The sequence below is a fragment of the Schistocerca cancellata genome, chromosome 7 (genome assembly GCF_023864275.1).
Source record: "Schistocerca cancellata isolate TAMUIC-IGC-003103 chromosome 7, iqSchCanc2.1, whole genome shotgun sequence".
Taxonomy (NCBI): Eukaryota; Metazoa; Arthropoda; class Insecta; order Orthoptera; family Acrididae; genus Schistocerca; species Schistocerca cancellata.
Genome location: NC_064632.1, coordinates 279283629 through 279309538, shown reverse-complemented (window position 1 = coordinate 279309538; position 25910 = coordinate 279283629).

Below are 25910 nucleotides of genomic sequence, written 5' to 3'. Positions count from 1 at the left end.
TGGCACCTAATATAAGCGATTGACCACTTTTAAATTAGCACAATTTTTTAATAGGACTTGTAATCAACATTTGACTGAAGTTACTGGCAAAATAGTAAACTGATCATTAAATAAATACACAAGTATGATAAAATACGAGATACTGATGCTGTGTTCATTTGCTGTGTGTGTGTGTGTGTGTGTGTGTGTGTGTGTGTGAAGAATACGAAGTTCAGACAAACATTTGCACAATAAATAAGATACAAAAGATCTAGTTAATCAAGAAATAAAATAGATGCAGACTCGCAGCTTTCAGAGATGGTGGCTTCAAAAAAATGGTTCAAATGGCTCTGAGCACTATGGGACTCAACTGCTGTGGTCATAAGTCCCCTAGAACTTACAAGGGAATGGTCAGACTTGTCATCTCGAAACCTGTGTTGCTTTTTTTACCACTGTGAGTTAACATTGCAAGAAGTCTGTATGCAGAATTTTAGCTGCTGACATGACATGGAAGTATGCAAGCAATTTTATGAAGTAAGACATTATTGTCACATGGTTTCCGCGCTTATAACTGCCTCTTGTACAACCCTGACCTCGCTCGTTACGTTATACCAACGCCATCTAGGGACAAGGTGGTGTTAGCTAATCGCCGCTCCCTTGCCACAGCAGTGAGAGAGCTGATTCCCCCAGTGAAAGCGATCGTATGATAATTAAACATTCTTTGAAAAATATGGCTGATATGTTATCTATAACATTTTTTCCAAATAGCTATGAAATAGACACAAATAAATATACGGTTTAGAACACGACCAAATTTTATTTCTTGTAATTACCGCAAAAATGCGAAATATTGATACAATGCTCAAAACATAGGTTTTTTGTGCACCAAGAACATACAAGCAAAGACGACATATGACAGCCCTGCGAATCACAGACGTTGTTAGACGTCCGTAGACAAAACTGGGCTGGTGTTAGGAATGAATCAGGCCTAGTATCAGTATATTTCGAGGAATGCCACGCATATTTAATCAAATTCTGAAAGCGTGGGGAGGAAGATTGATAATCTACTACTGATTGCAGCTTGAGAATATTGTCACTGTGATAGACAGAAAATTTCAGTGATCTGCACACAATAATTTTCTCTGTTAGTTTTCTGTAAAATGCCTTCCACTGACGGAAAAATTCTCTGTCTAGAGGTTGAATTATGTTCGTCGTGCCGGGTGGAATCTGAAGTATCTCTACTTCTTTGTCAGGGTGGGCTCAAAATACAACTTTTAATGAATCAGACCTTTTATGACCTGACCACGAATCTAGAAGGAGAAGAGATTTGTTCTCGCAGGTCGGAAGAAAAGCATGACGCATGAAAAGTGTAACGTTTTCATTTCCCATTTTTCCAGACTTCGATGCGTCTACCACAAGGGTGTTTGCGTAGAACATTGTTCTTTTGACACGTGGTCCAAAACGTCCAGTTTATTCTTGAATACACACATATAGTTTAGGAAGCAATGAACCATCCAGACTAATTATGGGCATTATAGTGTATGAATGGGTGGGTGCAGTCGTGGACTGCGCAATCGTCTCAATATGTTTTTCCCCTTTGAATGACAGTTTTCTTTTCGCACACATTTCTTTTTTAAAACCTGACAGATCGGCATTGTACACGTACGATTCACTAAAAATAGCGATATAATTTTTTGCATTCGTAAGAAAAGCTTCTATCATTTCGATTTGTGTCACTTCATTTTCCGACCTGTTTCTCGATACAAATTTTGTTATTTTTCTTGCCATAATTTTATGTGATCTTTTGAAGCGACTAATTCAACTTTGAGAAGCTGTAAATTCATTAGCTCCTATCGCGTTGGCAATCTCTAACGCCCAATCACGCAAAGTTGTATCGCTGACACTAAATGACTGTTTTCTGGCATCGGTAAATAGCTCAAAAAGTCGCGCATCTATCTCCGTCGCAATTTCGAGTCGACTCTTACGTCGTCCAGCGACTTCCTTTTTCCATCTATACAATTCAAGTTCAGAACGGACAAAGCGATACTTATTTTGAACAGTACTGACACGTAGGGGTTTCTCACCACTTTCGTTCAACCAATACGTCACCGCTTTTTCTTTGTCTGATAAGGTAATTGTAGTTGCTGGTGATACTTTCGGAGATAATTGATGATGGTACGTGGCACTATCACTCGAAGATTCTTCATGAGTGCAACTTTGGTCGGTGGCTTCGCCATCTGTAGATTCACAGTCTGCAATATCGAGTGTTTCAGTTGTTTCTAGCCACATGTCTGAGCCATTTACGTGCTCGTCTAAAAGGTTAACAACCATGTCGCACAACACATAATCTTCACGCGTGTTTTCTGTTGATTGCTTCATTTGGCGTCTGTGGTATATCTCCATGGAAAGCAGCAAAACATTTACAGGGTTCGCCATCACCTGTGAGGGGAGATTGAATGTTCACCGTAAAGTGGCTTGCGGAGTATAGGTGAACATGTACAGAACATCTTTCACATCTCTAACCAGTTTCAGGACGGTATGTTTCGAAATACGTACCAGAAATTAAAAGCACGTGCATGCCACAGAAACGAATATTCGTTTCCCCTTTCCACCAAAACCGTGCAGCGATATTCCTCTTTAGTGAACGCCGCGATAAGACGGCCGCACTTGCCGACCATGCGCACAACGCTCGCGACTCGCCATTTCCAGGGGTGGCCAGCCGTCACTGCAAGCGCCAAGCAGGAAACACAGCCGTGTTCGTGATTTTTTTTAGGTGACTTCCAGTTCATGTCAGCAGCTACAATTTTGCATACGGACCTTTTGCACACTTAAATAACAGTGCTAAAAAAAGCAATACATGTTTCAGCATGACAAATCTGACCATTCCCTTGTTAGAACTACTTAAACCTAACAAACCTAAGGACATCACACACATCCATGCCCGAGGCAGGATTCGAACCTGCGACCGTAGCGGTCGTGCGGTTCCAGACTGTAGCGCCTTTAACCGCTCGGCCACTCCGTGATGGCTTCAGTGCAATGCTATCATATGAGATTTTGTTTGTTGAAATCATATGAAGTGTTTAAAAGTTGTTGCTTCAGAAGTTTATTGTGAAAATGTTTATTCGTTGTGAAAAATGAACTTGTGTGGTTTTACAGATACTGAAAATATTGTTGTGGCATTGGATGTGCCTCATTTTTCTGAGGTCGTCAATGTGTTCAGATTTTTATTAATATGACTTGACTGTGAGTTATCTCAAAGAGCCGTAGCTTGGCCATCTTGAAGTTTCTCTGACACTCCGCACAAAGGCCACGCGAGCACCTGCCGTCCACACCCCCAGCTCTGGCACCTGCCCATTCCCGGCGACGCGCCCCTCGTCGTCTCTGCGGCTGAGCTCGCCTGGGCCGGTCGCGCCACGTCTTCTTCCCGCCGTATCGCACGCAGCCATGCAATTAAACGCAGGTCTCCTGGGTGGGCGAATAACTCGCCCCTCATGCTTGTTACGTTGCACTGAGGAAGAGGTAAAACCCTCAAATCGAAAATCTAACGAATTCTTAGACCACAATGCACAGTGAGAAGAGTATTACCTTTCTTTATTTACACACAAAGCGATCCTTTTTATTTGTTTTGCGGTATAAAATTATCGGCGGCTAACTGTAAGGAGTATAGCGAGAAGTTGCATTTCCAATTGTTTCGCACATGGAATGTAACATGGAGGAAAGTAAAGCCAAAGTTGTCGAGCTAAGACTGAACAGAGAGAAAGAAGTAAGCATGCAGGTATATATATATATATATATATATATATATATATAAATATATATATAAATATATATATATACTTGTCACCCTATATATATATATAATTTATTGTACATAACAGGCCATAAAGGCCCATAACAGAAAGCAAAAGAAATATTACAAGCTAGAATAACACACTATACAAAGATCAATAACACACTCAGTGACACAGGAAGGAGCATTGTCAGTTACAGGTATTTCCGGCAGATATTGTTCCACTTTTTTCTGTCCATTACATCTTCCAGGGATGCTTTTGGTTTTACCTTCTGCAACGTCCTCATCACCCTACCTTTCCACCTAGTCCTTGGACGACCTCTTGGACTTCTTCCAATCAGCTGGGAATCGAACACTCTGTTGGGGATACATTCTCCAGCTCTTAAGACATGTCCCGACCACTGCAGTTGTCGTCTTCTGATGGTCCTACCACCGTCAGCTTTCCTAAAACGTTGGTATAGGCCCTCTTTTTGCCTCCTTTCCCATCTTCCTTTTTCTTTGTTGAATGTAGGCCCATAGATCTTTCTGAACACTTTACTTTCAAAAAATGGTTCAAATAGCTCTGAGCACTATGGGACTTAACATCTGAGGTCATCAGTCCCCTACAACTTAGAACTACTTAAACCTAACTAACCTAAGGACATCACACACAACAATGCCCGAGGCAGGATTCGAACCTACGACAGTAGCAGTCACGCTGTTCCAGACTGAAGCGCCTAGAACCGCTCGGCCACAGCGACCGGCACTTCCCTTTCAAATGCGCAAATGCGCTCTTCAAGTGTTTGTGAAGTCGCTCATGTCTCGCAGCCATATAACAGAATCGGTTTTAACAGTGCCATGTAAAGTTTGATCTTGCTGTTTTGTGAGAGCAAGCGTGACTTGAATAAGTTATTGAGACGATTAGTATTAATTATTCTCTGTTGAATCTCTTTCTCAACCTCGCTTTTATGACATAGAATCGATCCCAGGTACTTAAATTTCTCCACTCGTTCAAAATGGTGTCCATCTATATTGATAGTGGTAGGGAAATCCTGTCGGCGTGAGATGATAATATATTTGGTTTTCTCATCGTTGAAAAGTAATCCCACTTTGCTTGCCTCTTTCATGAACCTAGTGGTGTCAGACACTATCTGATTAAGTGAATCTCCCATAATCACCACATCATCGGCAACGGCCAAGATTGTGTCGGTTCCAATCATATCCATCTCCATGTCATTACCAGTTTCACGTCATACCTTTTCCAATGCAACATTGAATAGCACTGGGGACAATGTATCTCTTTGTCTGAAACCGTGTTGAACAGTGAAAGGCTCTGACATTTTGTTTCCAAACCATACTTGCAGCTTGTATCTGTTCAACAGGCTTCAATCATATTGATGTATTTTCTTGTGATGCCCAATTCCTGCATTATCCTCCATAATACCGTCCGATTAATGGTGTCATAGGCGTGCCGGAAATCTATAAATATGAAGTGTAATTCTCTATCAAATTCATAGTAGTTTTCCATTAGCTGTCATAGCGTGAAGATGTGATCTATGGTTGAGCGTCCTGTCATGAATCCACATTGTTATGGTCCTATGAACTCTTGTAGAGCAGGTTTCCGGCGACTAACAAGGAGATTAAGACTTTATATCCTATCTCAAGTAGCGAGATTTTTTGATTATTGTCCACTTTTGTGACATCTCCTTTTTTAAAAATTGGGCATACAATTGCTCTCTTCCATTCAACCGGGATCTCCTCTGATGACCAGAATTTGACAATAAGCTGTCTTAGGGTCTCCAATAAAACTTCCCATCCGTTTCTAACCAGTTCTGCACTAATACCACTACCACCTGGCGCTTTACTGTTTTTGAGTGACTCTACAGTTGTTCTTATCTTTTCCATTGAAGGTTCAGGTACTTCCTCCTCCTGCGTATTTAATTCCCATTCTTGTTCTGTACTTATATATATAGGGTGACAAGTGTTGAACTATATGAAATAAAATCGTCATAACTTCTAAACAGTTTGCGTTAGGACGTTCAAACTGCACGGTTGGCCACGGGGCATGATGGAAATTATTATGCACTATATGGGTTGGTTTAGTGACGAAGCCCACTTCCATTTGAATGGGTTCGTCAATAAGCAAAACTGGCGCATTTGGGGGACCGAGAATCCACATTTAGGGATCGAGAAGTCTCTTCATCCTCGACGGGTAACTATGTGATGTGCAATGTCCAGTCACAGAATAATCGGTGCGATATTCCTTGATGGCACGGTGACTTCCGAACGGTACGTGAAGGTTTTGGAACATGATTTCATCCCCATTATCCAGAGCGACACTGATTTCGACAAGGTGTGGTTCATGCAAGACGGAACTCGACCCCATCGAGTCATGAGAGTGTTTTATGTCCTGGAGGAGCACTTTGTGACTCTGAGGTACCGAAAGGTCACTGGTATGGACCTTGATTGGCACCATCTTCTCCGGATCTGAACACTTGCGAATCCTTTTTGTGGCGCTATATTAAAGACAAGTTGTACAGCAGTAAACCCAAAACCACTGATGAGCTGGAAACAGCCTTTCAGGAGGTAATCGACTGCATCGATATTCCGATACTTCAGCGGGTCATGCAGAATTTCGCTATTCGTCTGTGCCACATAATGGCCAATGATGGCAGGCATATAGAACGTGTCATAACCTAAATCCGAATATCTGTGGTGACGTTTACATGTTGAATGAAGTGTGTGCACGCCGTAGTTTGTAACTAATTTACGTTTTTCTCATATAGTTCTGTCGCAGTCACATTGTATATACACTCCTGGAAATTGAAATAAGAACACCGTGAATTCATTGTCCCAGGAAGTGGAAACTTTATTGACACATTCCTGGGGTCAGATACATCACATGATCACACTGACAGAACCACAGGCACATAGACACAGGCAACAGAGCATGCACAATGTCGGCACTAGTACAGTGTATATCCACCTTTCGCAGCAATGCAGGCTGCTATTCTCCCATGGAGACGATCGTAGAGATGCTGGATGTAGTCCTGTGGAACGGCTTGCCATGCCATTTCCACCTGGCGCCTCAGTTGGACCAGCGTTCGTGCTGGACGTGCAGACCGCGTGAGACGACGCTTCATCCAGTCCCAAACATGCTCAATGGGGGACAGATCCGGAGATCTTGCTGGCCAGGGTAGTTGACTTACACCTTCTAGAGCACGTTGGGTGGCACGGGATACATGCGGACGTGCATTGTCCTGTTGGAACAGCAAGTTCCCTTGCCGGTCTAGGAATGGTAGAACGATGGGTTCGATGACGGTTTGGATGTACCGTGCACTATTCAGTGTCCCCTCGACGATCACCAGTGGTGTACGGCCAGTGTAGGAGATAGCTCCCCACACCATGATGCCGGGTGTTGGCCCTGTGTGCCTCGGTCGTATGCAGTCCTGATTGTGGCGCTCACCTGCACGGCGCCAAACACGCATACGACCATCATTGGCACCAAAGCAGAAGCGACTCTCATCGCTGAAGACGACACGTCTCCATTCGTCCCTCCATTCACGCCTGTCGCGACACCACTGGAGGCGGGCTGCACGATGTTGGGGCGTGAGCGGAAGACGGCCTAACGGTGTGCGGGACCGTAGCCCAGCTTCATGGAGACGGTTGCGAATGGTCCTCGCCGATACCCCAGGAGCAACAGTGTCCCTAATTTGCTGGGAAGTGGCGGTGCGGTCCCCTACGGCACTGCGTAGGATCCTACGGTCTTGGCGTGCATCCGTGCGTCGCTGCGGTCCGGTCCCAGGTCGACGGGCACGTGCACCTTCCGCCGACCACTGGCGACAACATCGATGTACTGTGGAGACCTCACGCCCCACGTGTTGAGCAATTCGGCGGTACGTCCACCCGGCCTCCCGCATGCCCACTATACGCCCTCGCTCAAAGTCCGTCAACTGCACATACGGTTCACGTCCACGCTGTCGCGGCATGCTACCAGTGTTAAAGACTGCGATGGAGCTCCGTATGCCACGGCAAACTGGCTGACACTGACGGCGGCGGTGCACAAATGCTGCGCAGCTAGCGCCATTCGACGGCCAACACCGCGGTTCCTGGTGTGTCCGCTGTGCCGTGCGTGTGGTCATTGCTTGTACAGCCCTCTCGCAGTGTCCGGAGCAAGTATGGTGGGTCTGACACACCGGTGTCAATGTGTTCTTTTTTCCATTTCCAGGAGTGTATATACAGGGTGAGTCACCTAACGTTACCGCTGGATATATTTCGTAAACCACATCAAATACTGACGTACCGATTCCACAGACCGAACGTGAGGAGAGCGGCTAGTGTAATTAGTTAATACAAACCACACAAAAATGCACGGAAGTATGTTTTTTTAACACAAACCTACGTATTTTTAAAATGGAACCACGTTAGTTTTGTTAGCACATCTGAACATATAAACAAATACGTAATCAGTGCCGTTTGTTGCATTGTAAAATGTTAATTACATCCGGAGATATTGAAACCTAAAGTTGACGCTTGAAACCTCCGACGTTCAGTTGCGTGTTATAACAAACACGGGCCACGCTCGGCGAGCAGCATCTGCAGGGACATGTTTACGATGACGGCCGTGTTTACGAGTGTGGCTGTAATGCACTGTTGTGGTTTGGTCCAGCTGTCGCAGTGTCCGCATGTAGCGCTTGCTGCTATTGTTATTCTGCATTCGTCTCCGCACGCAGACCAACTGTAGTACACCGTGTTACCAGACGCCTGTGATAGTGTAGTGTTGTAGGAGCTGTGACCATGGTGTATTCGCCGGCCGGAGTGGCCGTGCGGTTCTAGGCGCTACAGTCTGGAGCCGAGCAACCGCTACGGTCGCGGGTTCGAATCCTGCCTCGGGCATGGATGTGTGTGATGTCCTTAGGTTAGGTTAGGTTTAATTAGTTCTAAGTTCTAGGGGACTGATGACCTCAGAAGTTGTCCCATAGTGCTCAGAGCCATCTGAACCATTTTGAACCATGGTGTATTCGAACTCATCTATGGCGAGTGTCGACGAAATGCAGCTGACGCCTGCAGGGTGTATGCAGAACGGTACCCGGACAGAAAGTATCCAACGTGCCGCACATTGCAAAACATCTACCGCCAACTGTATGCAACAGGTATGGTCGTAGCACGCAAACGGGTCCGTAACAGGCCCGTCACAGGAGAAGCGGGTGCAGTTGGTGTGTTAGTTGCTGTTACCATTTACCCACACATGAGTACACGGGACATTGGTGTATTCGAATATACCATGGTCACAGCTCCTACAACACTACACTATCACAGGCGTCTGGTAACACGGTGTACTACAGTTGGTCTGCGTGCGGAGACGAATGCAGAATAACAATAGCAGCAAGCGCTACATGCGGACACTGCGACAGCTGGACCAAACCACAACAGTGCACTACAGCCACACTCGTAAACACGGTCGTCATCGTAAACATGTCCCTGCAGATGCTGCTCGCCGAGCGTGGCCCGTGTTTGTTATAACACGCAACTGAACGTCGGAGGTTTCAAGCGTCAACTTTAGGTTTCAATATCTCCGGATGTAATTAACATTTTACAATGCAACAAACGGCACTGATTACGTATTTGTTTATATGTTCAGATGTGCTAACAAAACTAACGGGGTTCCATTTTAAAAATACGTAGGTTTGTGTTAAAAAAACATACTTCCGTGCATTTTTGTGTGGTTTGTATTAACTAATTACACTAGTCGCTCTCCTCACGTTCGGTCTGTGGAATTGATTCGACAGTATTTGATGTGGTTTACGAAACATATCCAGCGGTAATGTTAGGTGACTCACCCTGTATATACTCTCGTAAAATATTTGCCGGACGCTGGTGGTCGTGCGGTTCTAGGCGCTTCAGTCTGGAACCGCGCGACCGCTACGGTCGCAGGTTCGAATCCTGCCTCGGGCATGGATGTGTGTGATGTCCTTAGGTTAGTTAGGTTTAAGGAGGAGGAGGATATTAGTGTTTAACGTCCCGTCGACAACGAGGTCATTAGAGACGGAGCGCAAGCTCGGGTGAGGGAAGGATGGGGAAGGAAATCGGCCGTGCCCTTTCAAAGGAACCATCCCGGCATTTGCCTGAAGCGATTTAGGGAAATCACGGAAAACCTAAATCAGGATGGCCGGAGACGGGATTGAACCGTTGTCCTCCCGAATGCGAGTCCAGTGTGCTAACCACTGCGCCACCTCGCTCGGTAGTTAGGTTTAAGTAGTTCTAAGCTCTAGGGGACTGATGACCGCAGAAGTTAAGTCCCATAGTGCACAGAGCCATTTGAACCATTTTTTTGTAAAATATTTTCAGGAAGAAATCCATTTGATGTGTAATGATGGTACAAGGAAACTGAGCTATAACTTCGTTCTGAAAATAGTGAAACCCCTGCGTGGTATCAGAGAGATTTTGTGAAACAATGCTTTGTCACTGTCGCAGCACATTTATGTCCAGGAGCAATTTCACTCTTCGAGACAATTCCTCTCAGAGAGAGAGCGGTTTGCAGACGTACTGAAGAAGTAGCACAGTTCGAAGATGAGAACAAAGATCTGTTTTTTTTATCGTTGGCTTTGGATGAATGTACTGCTGTAGCTAATTTTGAACTTGCCCTGTTTATGAGAGGTGTAGTCTTATATATTTCTCTTGGGAAGATAAAAGATGAAGGAAGACACCAGCAAGCAGGAAATATTAGCAATACACTGCGTTATACATCGCATTATCCGCTGCTAAATATGTCCCGAAAGCAAATGATGTCATACGTGTAGTTGTAAAGAAAATTAACATACTCGAATGGCATGATACAGGGCATCGGCAGCTCGTATCTTTCGTTCAGAAACCCAACTGCGAATACGTCAATGTGCCTTACCAGTATGGAGTACACTCATTGAACGGAGGTGTTTTGGAAGTTATTTTCAACTTGCGTAAAAATTAGAGCTACTCAAGAACATGAAAATAAAACCAGTAAATGTCGACCCTTAGTGTATATTACATCTTCTATTTCTAACTGATCTGACTAAATACCTGAATGTACCGAACGTAATTTTGCAAGACAAACATAGACTTTATAGTGAAGTACGATATTGCAATGACTGTGTTATTCTCTTTACGATGCAAAGTTCGTTTGCCCGTGCATGCACGTCCAAAGGAACAGTAACTGCGGTGACCACAACCGTTACGAAACACATTCAATTCATTTTATGTGTTTTATAACGGCTGTGGTCACCGCAGTAACTGTTCCTTTGGACATGCATGCACAGTCAAAGGAACTTTGCATCGTAATGAGAATAACACAGGCACTGCCGATACCGGGCAAGCGACTTACAACGTCTGACCTGTACGGGAATATACATAATGGATGTAAGAGTTCAGGTCGTAGACGCATGAGTCACGATATATGGAAGTCAGCGTCAGGCCGTGAGTCGTGATGGATAACCGAATGGACGGCGCAGTTGCTGGGAAGACTGACTACGAAGTGGTAGCTTTGTTTTCATGTTATTTATGTTTACTGTCTTCGATGGTGTCTTCATTCCGTTTTAGTTTCCCAGGCTTGACTATCCATGACTGTTCGCAGATTCATATGTATATGTCCATACTGTACATAACGAAAAAAAAGAAAACCCTCCGCACCCTACTAGTAATACAGTTCCCCCACTTCCTTTCATCGTGTTCTTCACATTTTAGACGGGGGGGGGGGGGGGCCGGGTTAGATTCCCGTTCGGGTCGGACGTTCCTCCGCTCGGAGACTGGCTGTTATGTTTTCCTCATCATAGTTTTATCATCGTGGACGTGCAAATCGCCCAGTTTACCGCCAACTAAGAAGATATGAAACTCGGGGGCTGAACTTCCTAAGGTGGGGTTTCCGGGCCATCAGTGCCAGATGATCATTTCATTTCATCCATATATGCCGCTAAATGTACCTAGAGAACTATATCATAGTTTAGGAGAAGTAACGTCATAAACACTGAGCTGCGAGAGAAACTGCAGCATCAAGCACGATGTTTTAGTTTATTACTTTTTTCTGCTAACTCTATTCGCAACACATTACGTAGACAGTGGGCACATATACCACAGGACGTACAGCACCTACTTCAGGAAAAACGACGTCATAAACATGGAGCTGTGTGGAAATGAAACTGCTGGGCAAATTTCGCTAGACATGAAAAAAATTTAAAAAAAAAATGGTAAGGCGATCGCTCGCGATAAGCGGGAAATTCGGGTTCGCGTCCGGCACAAATTTTCATTGTCGTCATTCCATTGTACAGCCGACAGTAGACCTTATTCGCAATTGCGAATTCATGTAACGTGTTTTAGCCAAGTGTTTCACACCGCTTTGGGATTGAAGAGGAAATTAGTTGTAGGAAAAGCACATTTAAGGTAAAACATGTGTTTAGTTAATAAAACCTAGAACAATTTTGAGTGAAAAAATGTGGAAAAAGAAATACTGAACAAACATGTCTATGGATTTTTTACCACCCCAAAGGCTCCAAGAAAAAACATTGTCAGTACGAATTTAGCTGTAACGTTTTTACAACTCCTTTTGCTGCAGACATTGAAAAGGCGACTCCTGTAGCTCAGCTGTAAATCAATTACTTCCAGTGTAATCGTATGACGACGGAGGGTTTCGCACTGCTGACAGTTTCGAGATCTGCTACAAAAGCTTTCACCGTGAACGCTTCGTGCAGTTTCTAGAGTGAATTTTTACACTGTGGCAGAGTGTGCGCTGATCTGGAACTTCGTGGTGGACCAAAACTGAGTACTGCACCGGTACTGGTGCCTGGGGCCTTCGCCTTTGGCGGGCGAGTGCTCTGCGGGCTGAGCCACACACGCAAGTACGCCCCAGGGCACGTCTTCACAGCTTTACTTCCACCAGAATTTCTCCTGCATATCTTGTGCGACTAGAACTCTTGGAAGGAATCTGGTGGGAGAAGAGGCAGTGGCAAAAGTAAAGCTGTGAAGCCGGGTCATGGGGCGTACTTGCGTGGGTGGCTCAGTCGGCAGAGCACTTACATGCCTCCCAGCGCAGTACACAGTTTTGATCCGCCACGAAGTTGCAGTTCCTGCTGTTTATAAAACAGCTGCTCGTGTCTACGGTAAGTCAGCCATATACGTGAGTGAAACTGCTTGTCAGTAATGTAATTAGCGACATCAAAGCTTAGCGGTAGTGTCACTGATGTTCATCTGACTTCAGCAATCAGTTTGAGGACCAGTAGCCCGCTGAGTGATTTAATTACATGTGTCTATATTTTTTCACAAGTAATAGACCTGCTCCTAACTGCGCACTGAATTAAATGAAATATGTAAATAGTTGATGTAACTCTTCAGGCTTTCCCGGCGAGATCTTGACATGTGGAATAATCGGGTCTACTGCCGGATATTTGTGTCGCTCTGGCACAATATTTCGGCCACGTAATTTCTACTGTTAATAGTGTTCCTTTCTTATTTCTTAGCCACTAAACGATGCGGTGCGTCTTCCAACCGGCGGGGGCAGTGCTACACATCGCTCCGCTAAATGCTTCAAACGGCTCTGAGCACTATAGGTCTTAACATCGGAGGTCATCAGTCCTCTAGACTTAGAACTACTTAAAACTAACTAACCTAAGGACATCAGACACATCCATGCTCGGGGCAGGATTCGAACCTGCGACCGTAGCAGCAGCGCGGTTCCGGACTGAAGCGCCTAGAACCGCTCGGCCACAGCGGCCGGCTCGCTCCGCTAGGCTACTATCTTTTCGTTCCTGTGTTATCCGATGCGATACGGTAGTGTTCGTGGTGGTGATAATACAAGATGAATCGGTTCACATTTAACGAGCTTGGAGACGTTCATCTATTATGGTGTCGCTCACTGCAATGCGCTTGCAACAAGCCGTATTTACGCAGAACGTTTCCCGCAGTGTGTTTTACCCACTCAGTATCGTTTCCTGCTGTGGATCGTCGAATGCGTGAAACAGCGACTCTGCGTGTAAATAAACACGGAAGGAAAAACTACTAATGAGGGAAGGCAACACAAAGGTCTGACATGCACATGCCGTGTTCTGAAATCAACATTAATTGTCCGACAAGATCTAACGCGTGGAATTATTTCTGCTTTGTTGTATCTGTTTTATGGTTATTTCACGTTAACGCTTAAAAAGTATGTTTTGTAAATAATAGGGTAAGTCAATTACTATCTGCAAAGTAGTTGTAAAATTTTATTGTAATCAAATAGGAAACTTACAAGAACATCATTTCTCGACTTAGTCTCCTTGCGTTCCATCGCACTTGGTCCATCGTTGTACAAGCTTCCTGATGCCCTCATAAAAGAAGGTTCTCGCATGAGCTTTGAGCTAGGAATGCACAGCTTCATTCACTGCTTCATCCGAGGCAAATCAACGGCCCCTCAATGCCAATGTGGGCAGCAGTATGCGGACGGGCATTGTCGTGTAACAACATAACACATTTTGACAGCAATCCTCGGCGTTTGCTTCGAATTGCAGGTTTTAGCCTGGCAGTAAGCATCTCACTGTGACGTACGATGTTTATTGTTGTGCCTCTTTTCCCATAACATTCCTGTACTGGACCTTGTGCATCCCAAAAAACCGTAAGCATCAGTTTCCCTGCGGACGGTTGGGTCTTGAACTTTTTCTTGCACGGCGAATTTGGATGTTTCTATTCCATACTCTGCCGTTTACTCTCCGACTCATAATGATGGATCCATGTCCCGTCACCAGTAATGGTTTTTGCAGATGTCCAAGAGCGTTTGTTTTTGCAACTGTGTGAGTTGCGGGCATGGGTGTGTGTGATGTCCTTAGGTTAGTTAGGTTTAAGTAGTTCTAAGTTCTAGGGGACTTATGACCTAAGATGTTGAGTCCCATAGTGCTCAGAGCCATTTTTTTTGTGTGAGTTGTTTCGGGAATCATTTTACACAAACTCTATGAAACCCAAGTCTGTTGTGGGTGATTTCATAGGCAGAACCGTGACTAATTTGCAGATGATGTGCCACTTCGTCAGTAATTAATCGTCTGTCTAAGAGAATCATTTCATAATGGTTTCTTCATTTGTGGCGGTAAACGGACGTCCGGCTCCTTCATCGTGCGTAACACTTGTGCGACCATTTCGGAATTTTTCAATCCATTTGTAGACATTCCGTTGTGGCAAAACACTGTTCCCGTACTGTACCGAAACTCTTCGATGAATTTCGGCCGCTGATACGCCTTCCGACCACAAAAAACAGATCACTGAACGTTGCTCTTCTTTGGTGCAAATAGACAGCGGGGCAGCACGGCAGCTATAACGAAAGTAACCTAGCAGCTTGAAAATTGCAAAGATATAACAACAAATAAACAAAGCATGCGTCAACAACGTAAAACGACAGTACTACCAAAATAAACAAAAATATAACTAAATTGCGGATAATAATTGACTTACCCTCGTAAAGTAGTTTTAGTAGTAGCTTTAAACCTTGTTTTTCTTGCAAGTCACTACAACTTTTTCGCTTATACTGTATTTCAAGATGTTTCCGTCGCGTGTGGGTGTTTATTCCTTGATGCCAACCTACCAGGATCTCGGACGTGCCGGTAATGATGGGCCTCACCCGAGTATAAGAGACCAAATGTAGGAAGCTGCTTTGGCGCGCGAGTGCAGCAGGACACTGAAACGAGTGATCGACAAGACGCCAGCCTGTTGATTGTTTCGCAGTCAGAGCTATGGCGTGTGTGGAACGGAAAAGGCCTTAAAGTGTACCACAGGGCTAAAGTGCATTATCTGGACTGAAGGGATTATGCACCTGGCACAGAATTATGTGAATTGTTTCATGGTTACGTTTACCGACGAAGCGACATTTAATGAAGAAGGAATCTTCAACACCACGACTAATATTTATTGGTCCCATGTTAACCCCATCAACTGTAGGAGCATGGTCGTCAAGACGATTTTAAGGTTAATGTATGAGCTGGTATTGTAGGCAACCAAGTAATAGGACCGCCCGTTTTACCGGATGATTTAAATGGCCATAATAATCAGTTTTTTAGGGAGGTTCTACCAGAGCTGCTTGAAGATGTCCCAGTGGAAGTAAGAGCAAACATGTGACTCCAGCAGTATGCAGCTCCATCGCACTATTCCACCGCAACAAGAAATTACCTAAATCAAGTGTATCCGGATACGTAGATTGGGCGATTCTGACCAATTTGCTGAACAGCAAGACCCCCGCATTAAAACCTAGTAGATTTTCTTTTCTTTTGGGGTCGTGTGGAGGAGCTAGTTTACGGCACCCCAGTAGCGTCCCAAATCGACCTCGTAGCCCGCATAGCCGCGTCCGCTGGAGATATTCAGAATACAGACGTATATGCGAGTGCCTACGTCAAGGAATGATTGTTCAATCCAATACTAACATTCAAGCAAACGGTGCAAATTTGGAACTCTTTTGTAAATGTGATCTGTTGTAAACGTAAAAGTTGTTAACGTAGAAGTAATCAAGCAAAATTCTTATTTCGTGTTTCTTTTCTTTTGTCCCTTCTTTTTCTGTTTATAGAGATTATTTAGTGAACCTACTGGTAACGACGCCGTTCAGAAGCTTATAGTCGTTACGTGTGGCGCAGTGCGGTAGGTTTTTGTTGTACCGTACTTTACAATGAACCGGCGGAGACCGTGACACCGGTAAATAAAATAACAAATCTTACCTCGATGTAAACGCATCACTGCCTGACGCAACCAAAGAAAAATATTCTGTCTGCCAAACCCAAGACTCGAAACCCGAACCCCACGCGCTGTAGTCGCGCACGTACGCCCGGAGCCACACGGACGTGAATACCTGAGTGCGGTTCGCATGATCAAGTGCGACAGGGGGATTAGGCTCAATCGCTCCTGTACGGCGAGGCGCACTATTTAGTGGCGTCACACGCTCGGCATTTGTCATCCACTTTTGGAGCATTTCCCGACGTTTGCGGTCCCATGTGTCTTATGTTAAAGTACTTGTATCAGCTTCACCTACGTCGCCTCAGAGGTCTTTGAATGTTAAAACACGCCGTTCGCTGTAGCCGAGTCATATTCGTATAATCGAAAATCCTACAATAAAAGAAATGAATCGTAGCCTTGCGTGTTTTAAGTTAAAGGGAAATGATTACGAGTATTTCCGCTTGCTTGGCGCACACTTTCTAATTCTTTGTTGTGATTATTGTTCGTTTTACGAGTTTGTTTGCGGATTTCAGACTCATTTTATGCATTCAGAAGTAGACATGGCCATGCATTCCCAGACATTTGCAGCTGCTTCTTTATACAGAAGCCATTCCAATCGTTCCCTGTCGTTGTTTCTAATGCCTTCATGTTTATATGTTGTGCTTTCCAGATATAAGATTGGAAAAATTTCTTCAAGATTCTCTTTCGCCGCTAATTTTATGTAACAATTTAATGACACTTTATAAACGGCCATATTACTGACTTGCAAAAGGAGGTACGCATTTCCGTATTCAATATAGTGGGTAACTACAGAAATTTCTGTATAGTTTCTTGTGAAACTGAAGCACGAAACCAAGTACTGAAAAAAGCGACTGATGTGCCTTATTTGTATACGGGAAACGTTTAGATTTTTGCACTGTAGTAACATCAAGAGAAAGTAATTAAAATTTAGCCAAGCTCATTAACAGCAGAAGTTACGAAGACACTACGAGTGAGCGGAAACGTTAAACGTTGTCTGGCATGCCCGAAACGTGTAACTAAGCACCCTGACATGAGCATTTGTTATTCCTAATATTATAATTTACCTCTTAGCATCCTCTGGAAATATGAAAAATGAAACTTTCGGATTACATCTCTAATTGCTGCTACAATTTATAGTGCTTCAATAAGCTCTGAAATACGGCTTCTCTTGCACATCCTTCGTCACTCCGTTTCTTAGTGTATTTATACAGGCCAGGTGCTTAGCAACGCTAAAGTAGTTAAGTTTCTGAAAGTCTGTGAAAGTTTATTCACTCTTGGACTCTGCTAAAACTATGTTCCGTCCTAGCAGGTCTTGGAAGGCCCAACGACACCGACAGACCGCGGTGTCAACCCCAGCCGGTAAGCGTCACTGGATACGGATATGGAAGGGCATGTGGTCAGCACACTGCTCTCCGACCCGTTGTCAGTTTTAGTGACCGGAGCGCTTAGTCTCAGTCAGGTAGCTTCTCAATTAACGTCACAAGGGCTGAGTGGGTCCTGCCTGCCAACTGCGCTAGGCAGATCAGGACGCTCACCCATCCCAGTGCAGGTTAGCCAAGCCCGACAGCGCTGACATTGGTGATCTCACGGGAACCGGCGTTACCCCTGGGGCAAGGCCTCTGGGAGCGATAACAGTGTAATGTTTTATTTATAACAAATTGTTGGTTTATTTGTCGATGTGTCAGATATACTCATTTTGCTTTCGTTATAAACAATTTTACACATAAATGTCAACAGCTATTTTTCTCTTCGTATGATTGCTAGTGTTGAAACAAGCGATTTAACCTCCTGACGAATTTTGGATGTTTTTGCGTAACTCACTACTTACAAAGAGCGTACTGATTGCACGAAATGAACATAGAGAATAATATCGTCTGTTCATCCGCGATCGTCATGTACGTTTCTCTTCCAGGAGTTGGGCATTTTGCCGGTCGGAGTGGCCGAGCGGTTCCAGGCGCTACAGTCTGGAACCGCACGACCACTACGGTCGCAGGTTCGGATCCCGCCTCGGGCATGGATGTGTGTAATGTCCTTAGGTTAGTTAGGTTTAAGCAGTTCTAAGTTCTAGGGGACTGATGACCTCAGAAGTTAAGTCCCATAGTACTCACAGCCATTTTAACCATTTTTAGTTAGGCATTTTAACTGCACCAACACAATACACATACTCGCTAATGAAATTCGTCATAAATAATCCATCACAATTTGAGAAGAACAGAGATGTCCACACCTACAAGAATAGTGGACAAACGACCTTTATTACCCATTATTAAAACAGTAAGTGGCTAAGAAAGGAGTTCAGCAACAAAATTTTCTGATCTTTTGCCCAATAACGTAACATGCAAGTACTGAAATTAACCTATAATCATTTTTTCTGGACAACTCCTTTTATTCTATGGACAAATTAAGAACTGGTAGCATGTAAACAAAAAGTAGTTCTTAAGTCTAGCCTCGACAGCCTTGGGAGAGCCAGTCCTGACAAAAACTCTACCATCTGGTGAGCAAGATGTATGAGACAGGCGAAATACCCTCAGACTTCAAGAAGAATAAAATAATTCCAATCCCAAAGAAAGCAGGTGTTGACACATGTGAAAATTACCGAGCAATCAGTTTAATAAGTCACGGCTGCAACATACTAACGCTAATTCTTTACAGACAAATGGAAAAACTAGTAGAAGCCGACCTCGGGGAAGATCAGTTTGGATTCCGTTGAAATATTGGAACACGTGAAGCAATCCTGCCCCTCGACTTATCTTAGAAGCTAGATTAAAAAAAGGCAAACCTACGTTTCTAGCATTTGTAGACTCAGAGAAAGCTTTTGACAATGTTGATTGGAATACTCTCTTTCAAATTCTGAAAGTGGCTGGGGTATAATACAGGGAGCGAAAGGCTATTTACAATTTGTACAGAAACCAAATGGCAGTTATAAGAGTTCAGGGGCATGAAAGGGAAGCAGTGGTTGGGAAGGGAGTGAGTCAGGGTTGTAGCCTCGATGACATTGTAATTCTGTCAGAGACAGTAAAGGACTTTGAAGAGCAGTTGAACGGAATGGGTAGCGTCTTGAAAGGAGGATATAAGATGAACATCAACAAAAGCAAAACGAGGATAATGAAATGTAGTCGAACTAAGTCGGGAGATGCTGAGGGTATTAGATTAGGAAATGAGACACTTAAAGTAGTAAAGGAGTTTTGCTAATTGGGGACCAAATTAATTGATGATGGTCGAAGTAGAGAGGATATAAAATGTAGACAAGCAATAGCAAGGAAAGCGTTTCTGAAGAAGAGAAATTTGTTAACATCGAGTATAGATTTAAGTGTCAGGAAGTCATTTCTGAAAGTATTTGAATGGAGTGTAGGCATGTATGGAAGTGAAACATGGACGATAAATAGTTTGGACAAGAAGAGAATAGAAGCTTTCGAAATGTGGTGCTACAGAAGAATGTTGAAGATTAGATGGGTAGATCACATGACTAATGAGGAGGTATTGAATAGAATTGGGGAGAAGAGGAGTTTGTGGCACAACTTGACGAGAATAAGGGACTGATTGGTAGGACATGTTCTGAGGCATAAAGGGATCACAAATTTAGCATTGGAGGGCAGCGTGGGGCGTAAAAATCGTAGAGGGAGACCAAGAGATGAATACACCAAGCAGATTCAGAAGGATGTAGGTTGCAGTAGGTACTGGGAGATGGAGAAACTTGCACAGGATAGGGTAGCATGAAGAGCTGCATCAAACCAGTCTCAGGACTGAAGACCACAACAACAACAACAACACAAGTCTAGTTGCACGAGTAGGATTAAAAAGAATGTTTTCATTAAAGTTAACACTAAAAATTTAGAGATATCCTGTAAACCGACTACTTCCCCATCATTTCGATAAAAGAATCGTACAAAATATCTGTCGGAGATGAGAGTAACTACCGCTTACTGGCTCACGAGATACCCACCCGCTCCCTGCTTGGCTCAATGCGGCCCCTCAGACCCCTATACAGCTTCTCCTTACCTGCCCAGCCCGGCCACTACGCTGCAAATTGCCAGCCACATTTCGCTCTACCAAACCCTCCATTCTTTGACCAATTTATGTTTAAGACCTACTGCTTGTCACGATAACAACTTCTAATTCGCATAGCTGGTTATTTGGTTAGCAGCCATTACATTTGTAACGTGTTAATGCCGTTGGCTGTGCCCCGTCTTCAAGGTCTCTGTGACATTATCTTTCAACAAGTTAACGCAACACCATATGTTGTTCGTGCTGTACTGACCTTCTCGATACAGAGGGTGTTAGACTGTTGACCTGGCCAACGTGCTCACCAGACCTCTCAGCCACTGGAAACACCTGGCCGTGGCATGCTGAGGCACTAGCATGGGACGAATCGCCACAGTCAACTAAGTCTTTCATAGAGGTGAAGCAGCGTGGAATGGCGTACGGGTGTACCTGTCATCCAAGCTCATTGCAACTCCATGGTCAGCTAGATTAGGGCTACCGTCGCTGCTAGATATGGCGATCCTGTGTTCTAAAAATTCGCACTCAATGTACTCCCCCAACTCCGAAAAAATCTACAGATTTGATCATATTTTCCTCCTGCTTCACTAGATATGCACAAAAAATTTGCTGCCTGTATTAGTTTTGCAGTTTTAATGGTCTGCAGAGAACATATATAATGTGATGCGCCCATGATGATCCTCACAAATTTTGTACCCAGACACTAGGGGATTCTCTTTGTTACCGCCATTAGCTCACATTACGCACTATTAGCATCGTACCTCGGCTTCACATGTGTAGCACTAATAACCTACAGTTGGATGACTTGGTGATATACACAAACCTTCCCCGTGAATCGCTCTATCTATTAGTGAAAAGAGTATAAAAATCGCTAAAATAGTTCCTGAGATTACCGTTCACATAGACAGAAAAATGTAGCAGGGGACTTCAATTTATCAAATGTGTAGATTACGGTACCCGCCCAGCAGTCAGCCTTCAGCGGCGCAGAGGTTCGGACGGTGTTTACGTCCCTGACGCACGTGTGCGCGAGGTGTTTACGTTTAAGTGTGTAGCGGTGCGCCGCGGTAATACATAGAACGAATCATGGCCTCGTATTTCCGTAAATCGACGCTGAAATATAGTTTTGTTAACGAATATGCTCGACCGAAGGCTTGCGAGATAGAACATTATTTACGGGACAAGGTAAAAATCGAACCTGACGTTCTAGTTGGTTCAAATGGCTCTGAGCACTATGGGACTCAACATCTTAGGTCATAAGTCCCCTAGAACTTAGAACTACTTAAACCTAACTAACCTAAGGACATCACACACACCCATGCCCGAGGCAGGATTCGAACCTGCGACCGTAGCAGTCCCGCGGTTCCGGACTGCAGCGCCAGAACCACTAGACCACCGCGGCCGGCTTCTAGTTGGAATACACTTATCTATGGTCAGCAGCGTGGTCTATGTCAAGCTCATCAATGAAGCGGCATCTGACGGACTACTACTCCAGCACCGACAAGGACTTCGTTTCTGTCATTCGGACGGGAATGTTAGAGCGGTTACACTTGAATACGCCGGCATGGGACTACGAACGATCCGCGTCTTTGAACTTCCATTCGAAGTGCCAGAAGAATTGATGGCAGACGCCCTGCGTCCTTACGGAACTGCCCTATCCCATGTGGCTGAAAAATAGGCGAGTTTCAAAACGTCGGACACATACGGATCGAACTCCGAAGACATGTTCCGTCATACTTGCACATCGCTGGTTGTAGGGCATTTGTCATCTGCGACGGACAACTAAGGATGAGTTCTGGGTGTGGGAAGGAGGGACACGTACGTTCTGAGTGTACTTAACTAAGGTTGTTACAGCTGCCACGGGATGAACGACTAGTCACACCGCATCCGACTACGCTCCCCGCGATCTATATCGCCCCATTACGCGATGACGTAGGCCGCGCGGCATAAATGTACCGGAACGTACTGACAGAGGCGAGTGTGGCGAACCACGGAAGGACGACGTTGCGCTGGACCGCCTGCAGTAGTCACAAGACGCTGTGCCCCCCCCCCCCCCCCCCCCATATAAAGTGTAAGATCCGACTTCCCCCGCGAACATCCAGAGGCCATGCTGACCTCTGATTCCGAGGCTCGACAATGAAAATAGCGATCACCAAAACGCCGGAAGAAGCGCCGCCTCACGGTGGAGCACGACCAACTAGATCCAGCAGGGAATGTTGAGCAGTTTTCGGGTACAGGGCAGGCGACCATGGATACAGAAGAAATGCCTAGCGTGGATGCAGGGGAGGTCATTGGGATGGCGACACGACCTTCCGATGACAATGCTCCAGAAACAGCGGAGGAGTTCGATCGACGGCAACAGGCTACTGAGGAGGCTGCGGCGTCTATAACGCACGACAACGATGGGACGCTAGGGTACTGGTCAGAAGACCCACTCTCGTGGGGAACAGATGGGGATGGGGAACTGCTCCCACACACTCTTCCGGTGTAAGAACGGAAGAGTGCTCGGAATAACGGCAGACCATATGAGGGGACGGCGGGGTACGTTAGAATGAAAGCAGCCTGTGTACGGAAGAACATGCAACAAGCTTATCCGATAGGGTCTGTTAACATGAATAGCTTTGGGACGCCGGTAACAATCAAGATGCTCAGTGACATGATGAAGGTTGCAGATTTAGACATAGCGCTATTACAGGAAGTTCGGGTGCTCCCCCATCGGACTTTTACGGTTACGATACTTACTGTTCCCAGTGGCACTGCAGACGAAGTAGAGTATTTGCCTTCTGCCCATGGTATGGCCATGACCATAGGTAGAATACGTTTGATCAATATATAGGCAACGTCAGGCTCGGATAAAAGAAGGGACAGAGCAGATTTTTACGATCCGGGGACGATACGATGTTTGCATACTCGGCGGAGATTTTAATTGTGAGCTTGACAGAAAGGACCAATTTCCTAACTATACTCCTAGCCAAGAACTTCGGAAGCTAGCCAACGGGATGGAATTAGTTGATACACGGGACCTGCAGTATCGCAACCAACCAGGACATACATTTTTTACGAGCCACTTGTCTACCAGTTTGGATCGGATCTACATTTCAAGGGCGTTCGCGATGTCGACGGTGGACGCAGAAATCTGGCCGACCACGTTTACAGACCATGAGGCATATACTTGTACAGTTACCTTTGCTAGGCAGCAGGTATAGAGACGGAGGTGTAACTGGAAGATGAACGCCTCCCACCTGCGTGATGTAGAATGCCGACGCATGGTGGAGGACGCGTCGCATGGCTGCCTCCGTCGACGAAAATCTTACAGTTTTGTCTTAAAGTGGCGGATCGAGTGCGCGACGCCAGCTTTGCGGAGGACGTTGATAGGTTATGGGAAGGAGGTTTCTCGATGGCAGCGCACGACCACTGACTTTTACTTTACGGCCCTCCGGGAACTGTTCGCTCAATCACCTACACCACAACGCCAAACGGCCGTGCATCGAGTCAAGGCGAAGCTGGTACAACTTGCGTCGCTAAGGATGGCGGGTACGATGATACGCGCGAGGTCGCAGGATTGTCTGCCCAAAGAAGTTCCCTCGATGTATTATGTGATAAAGGAAAGAAGAAGAAGACGAAGAACGTTAATTCACGAGATCGATCTCCGCGATGGCCGTTGTTTTTCAATACAAGGGGCATAGCACAGGCGTTCACGGATCATTTTAGCATGTTCTATGCGAGCGACGGGGAGGGCCAGAGAGAGCTGGCGAACGTCCTGGAAGAGATCCCAGACGCGAAGCATGTGAATGGGGAAGCGGACGTGTTATCTGATATTACGTGTGAGGAGCTGGAGGAAGCGATTACACGAGGTGCCTCCAACAAGTCCCCAGGTCCAAACAGATTCCCGTTGGAATTTTACCGTGCCTTTGTGACCATTATGACACCGATGTGGTTAAGCATGTTTAATCAGCTTCTGCGGCGATAAGTACCGGTTCCCATTAAATTTACGGAAGGGCTCATGATCCCGATACCCAAGCCACGTGGTGGCAAACGGCCTTGTGATTATCGCCCCTTGACCCTCCTTAATAGTGACTACGAGATCTTCATGCGCATCCTGGGCAGCCGTATCAAAAAGGCGCTGGAGAATCGAATACATGCCGATCAGACTTGTCTTGGCGGCATCAGTAATATCCACACAGCCTTGGGAGACTATCGTGACGAGTCGCCCTCGTGGCTGCATGCCGCCTCCGGGGGGCACAGGTTGTTGTAGATTTCGATCATGCTTTAATCGAGTGGATCATGTGTACCTCCTCACGGTGATGAATAGCATGGGTGTCTCGCCATTATTGATCTCTGCAGTGATGCGGCTGTTGCACGGCGCCAGATCAGCGATGGTGATCAACGGAGGGAGAACAGAGTTTTAAGATCTCAAGATGAGTCAGACAGGGTTGCCTCTTGTTGATCCTCCTATATGCGAACGCCTTAGAACCGTGCCTCGCAGGCCTTCGCCGCCGTCTTACCGGGATCTCCCTGCGGCATCTATCATTCAAATGTAGAGCATAAGCGGATGACATTGTGTTCCTCGTCTGGAATGAGGGGGACACTCGATTAGCACTGGATTGGCTACAGACATATGGGATGGTAGCTGGCAGGTTAACTTCCGAAAATCACAATTAATGCATGTGGGGCGTGGACTAGAACCAGGAACGGGAGCACCCTTACCTGTGGTGCAAACTGTCCGATGTTTGAGAATCATCTTTCGTAAGGAGACGTCGGGAACGGCTGCGTACAACTACCGACGGCTGTTGTTCAGAGTCCGCACGTCAGTACGACTAAACGCCCTACGGTCGGTGGATATGTTGCAGCGAGTGTCACTCGTCAACGTTTATCTCGGGGCCATGACGTGCCGTCTGACACACCTTCTCCCCTTGACGCGCACGATGGCTATGAGGGTTCAGGTGGCTTTTGGGTACTATGTAAGGATGGGACAGCTCTTTAAGGTACAGTACAAAACGCTTACCCTCCCAGCACGAGAAGGGGGCGTCGATTTTGGTGCACGTTCACGAGAAAGCCATGTATATTAATACAATGCTAAAACGGTGGCGCGACAGCAATCACCCGCTCACGCAGACAGTCATAGAAGAACTAGTACCAACATCGCACCCTGGTGAGCTGCGACGATCCACGACTCTGCATTCAGTTCAGCGTCGTGGATCGGCGCAGCCTGCTCCGTGGAAGTCCACCTGCCGTTCTGGAGTCTGAAGATGATCCTTAAGAATTGAAAGCGGTCACTCCGATTAAAAGAAATCTGCGATTAAGACTGTTTTTTGACTATCAAACAATGACAGGTTGAGAGATAGCCGTGTGTGTGACTGTGTGGCGCTTGCAGTGCGGCGGGCGGCGCTGGACGCTCTCCGCGCCGTGCCGGACGGGGAGGCGGCGCTGCGAGCGGTGGCGGAGCACGGCCTGGCGCCGG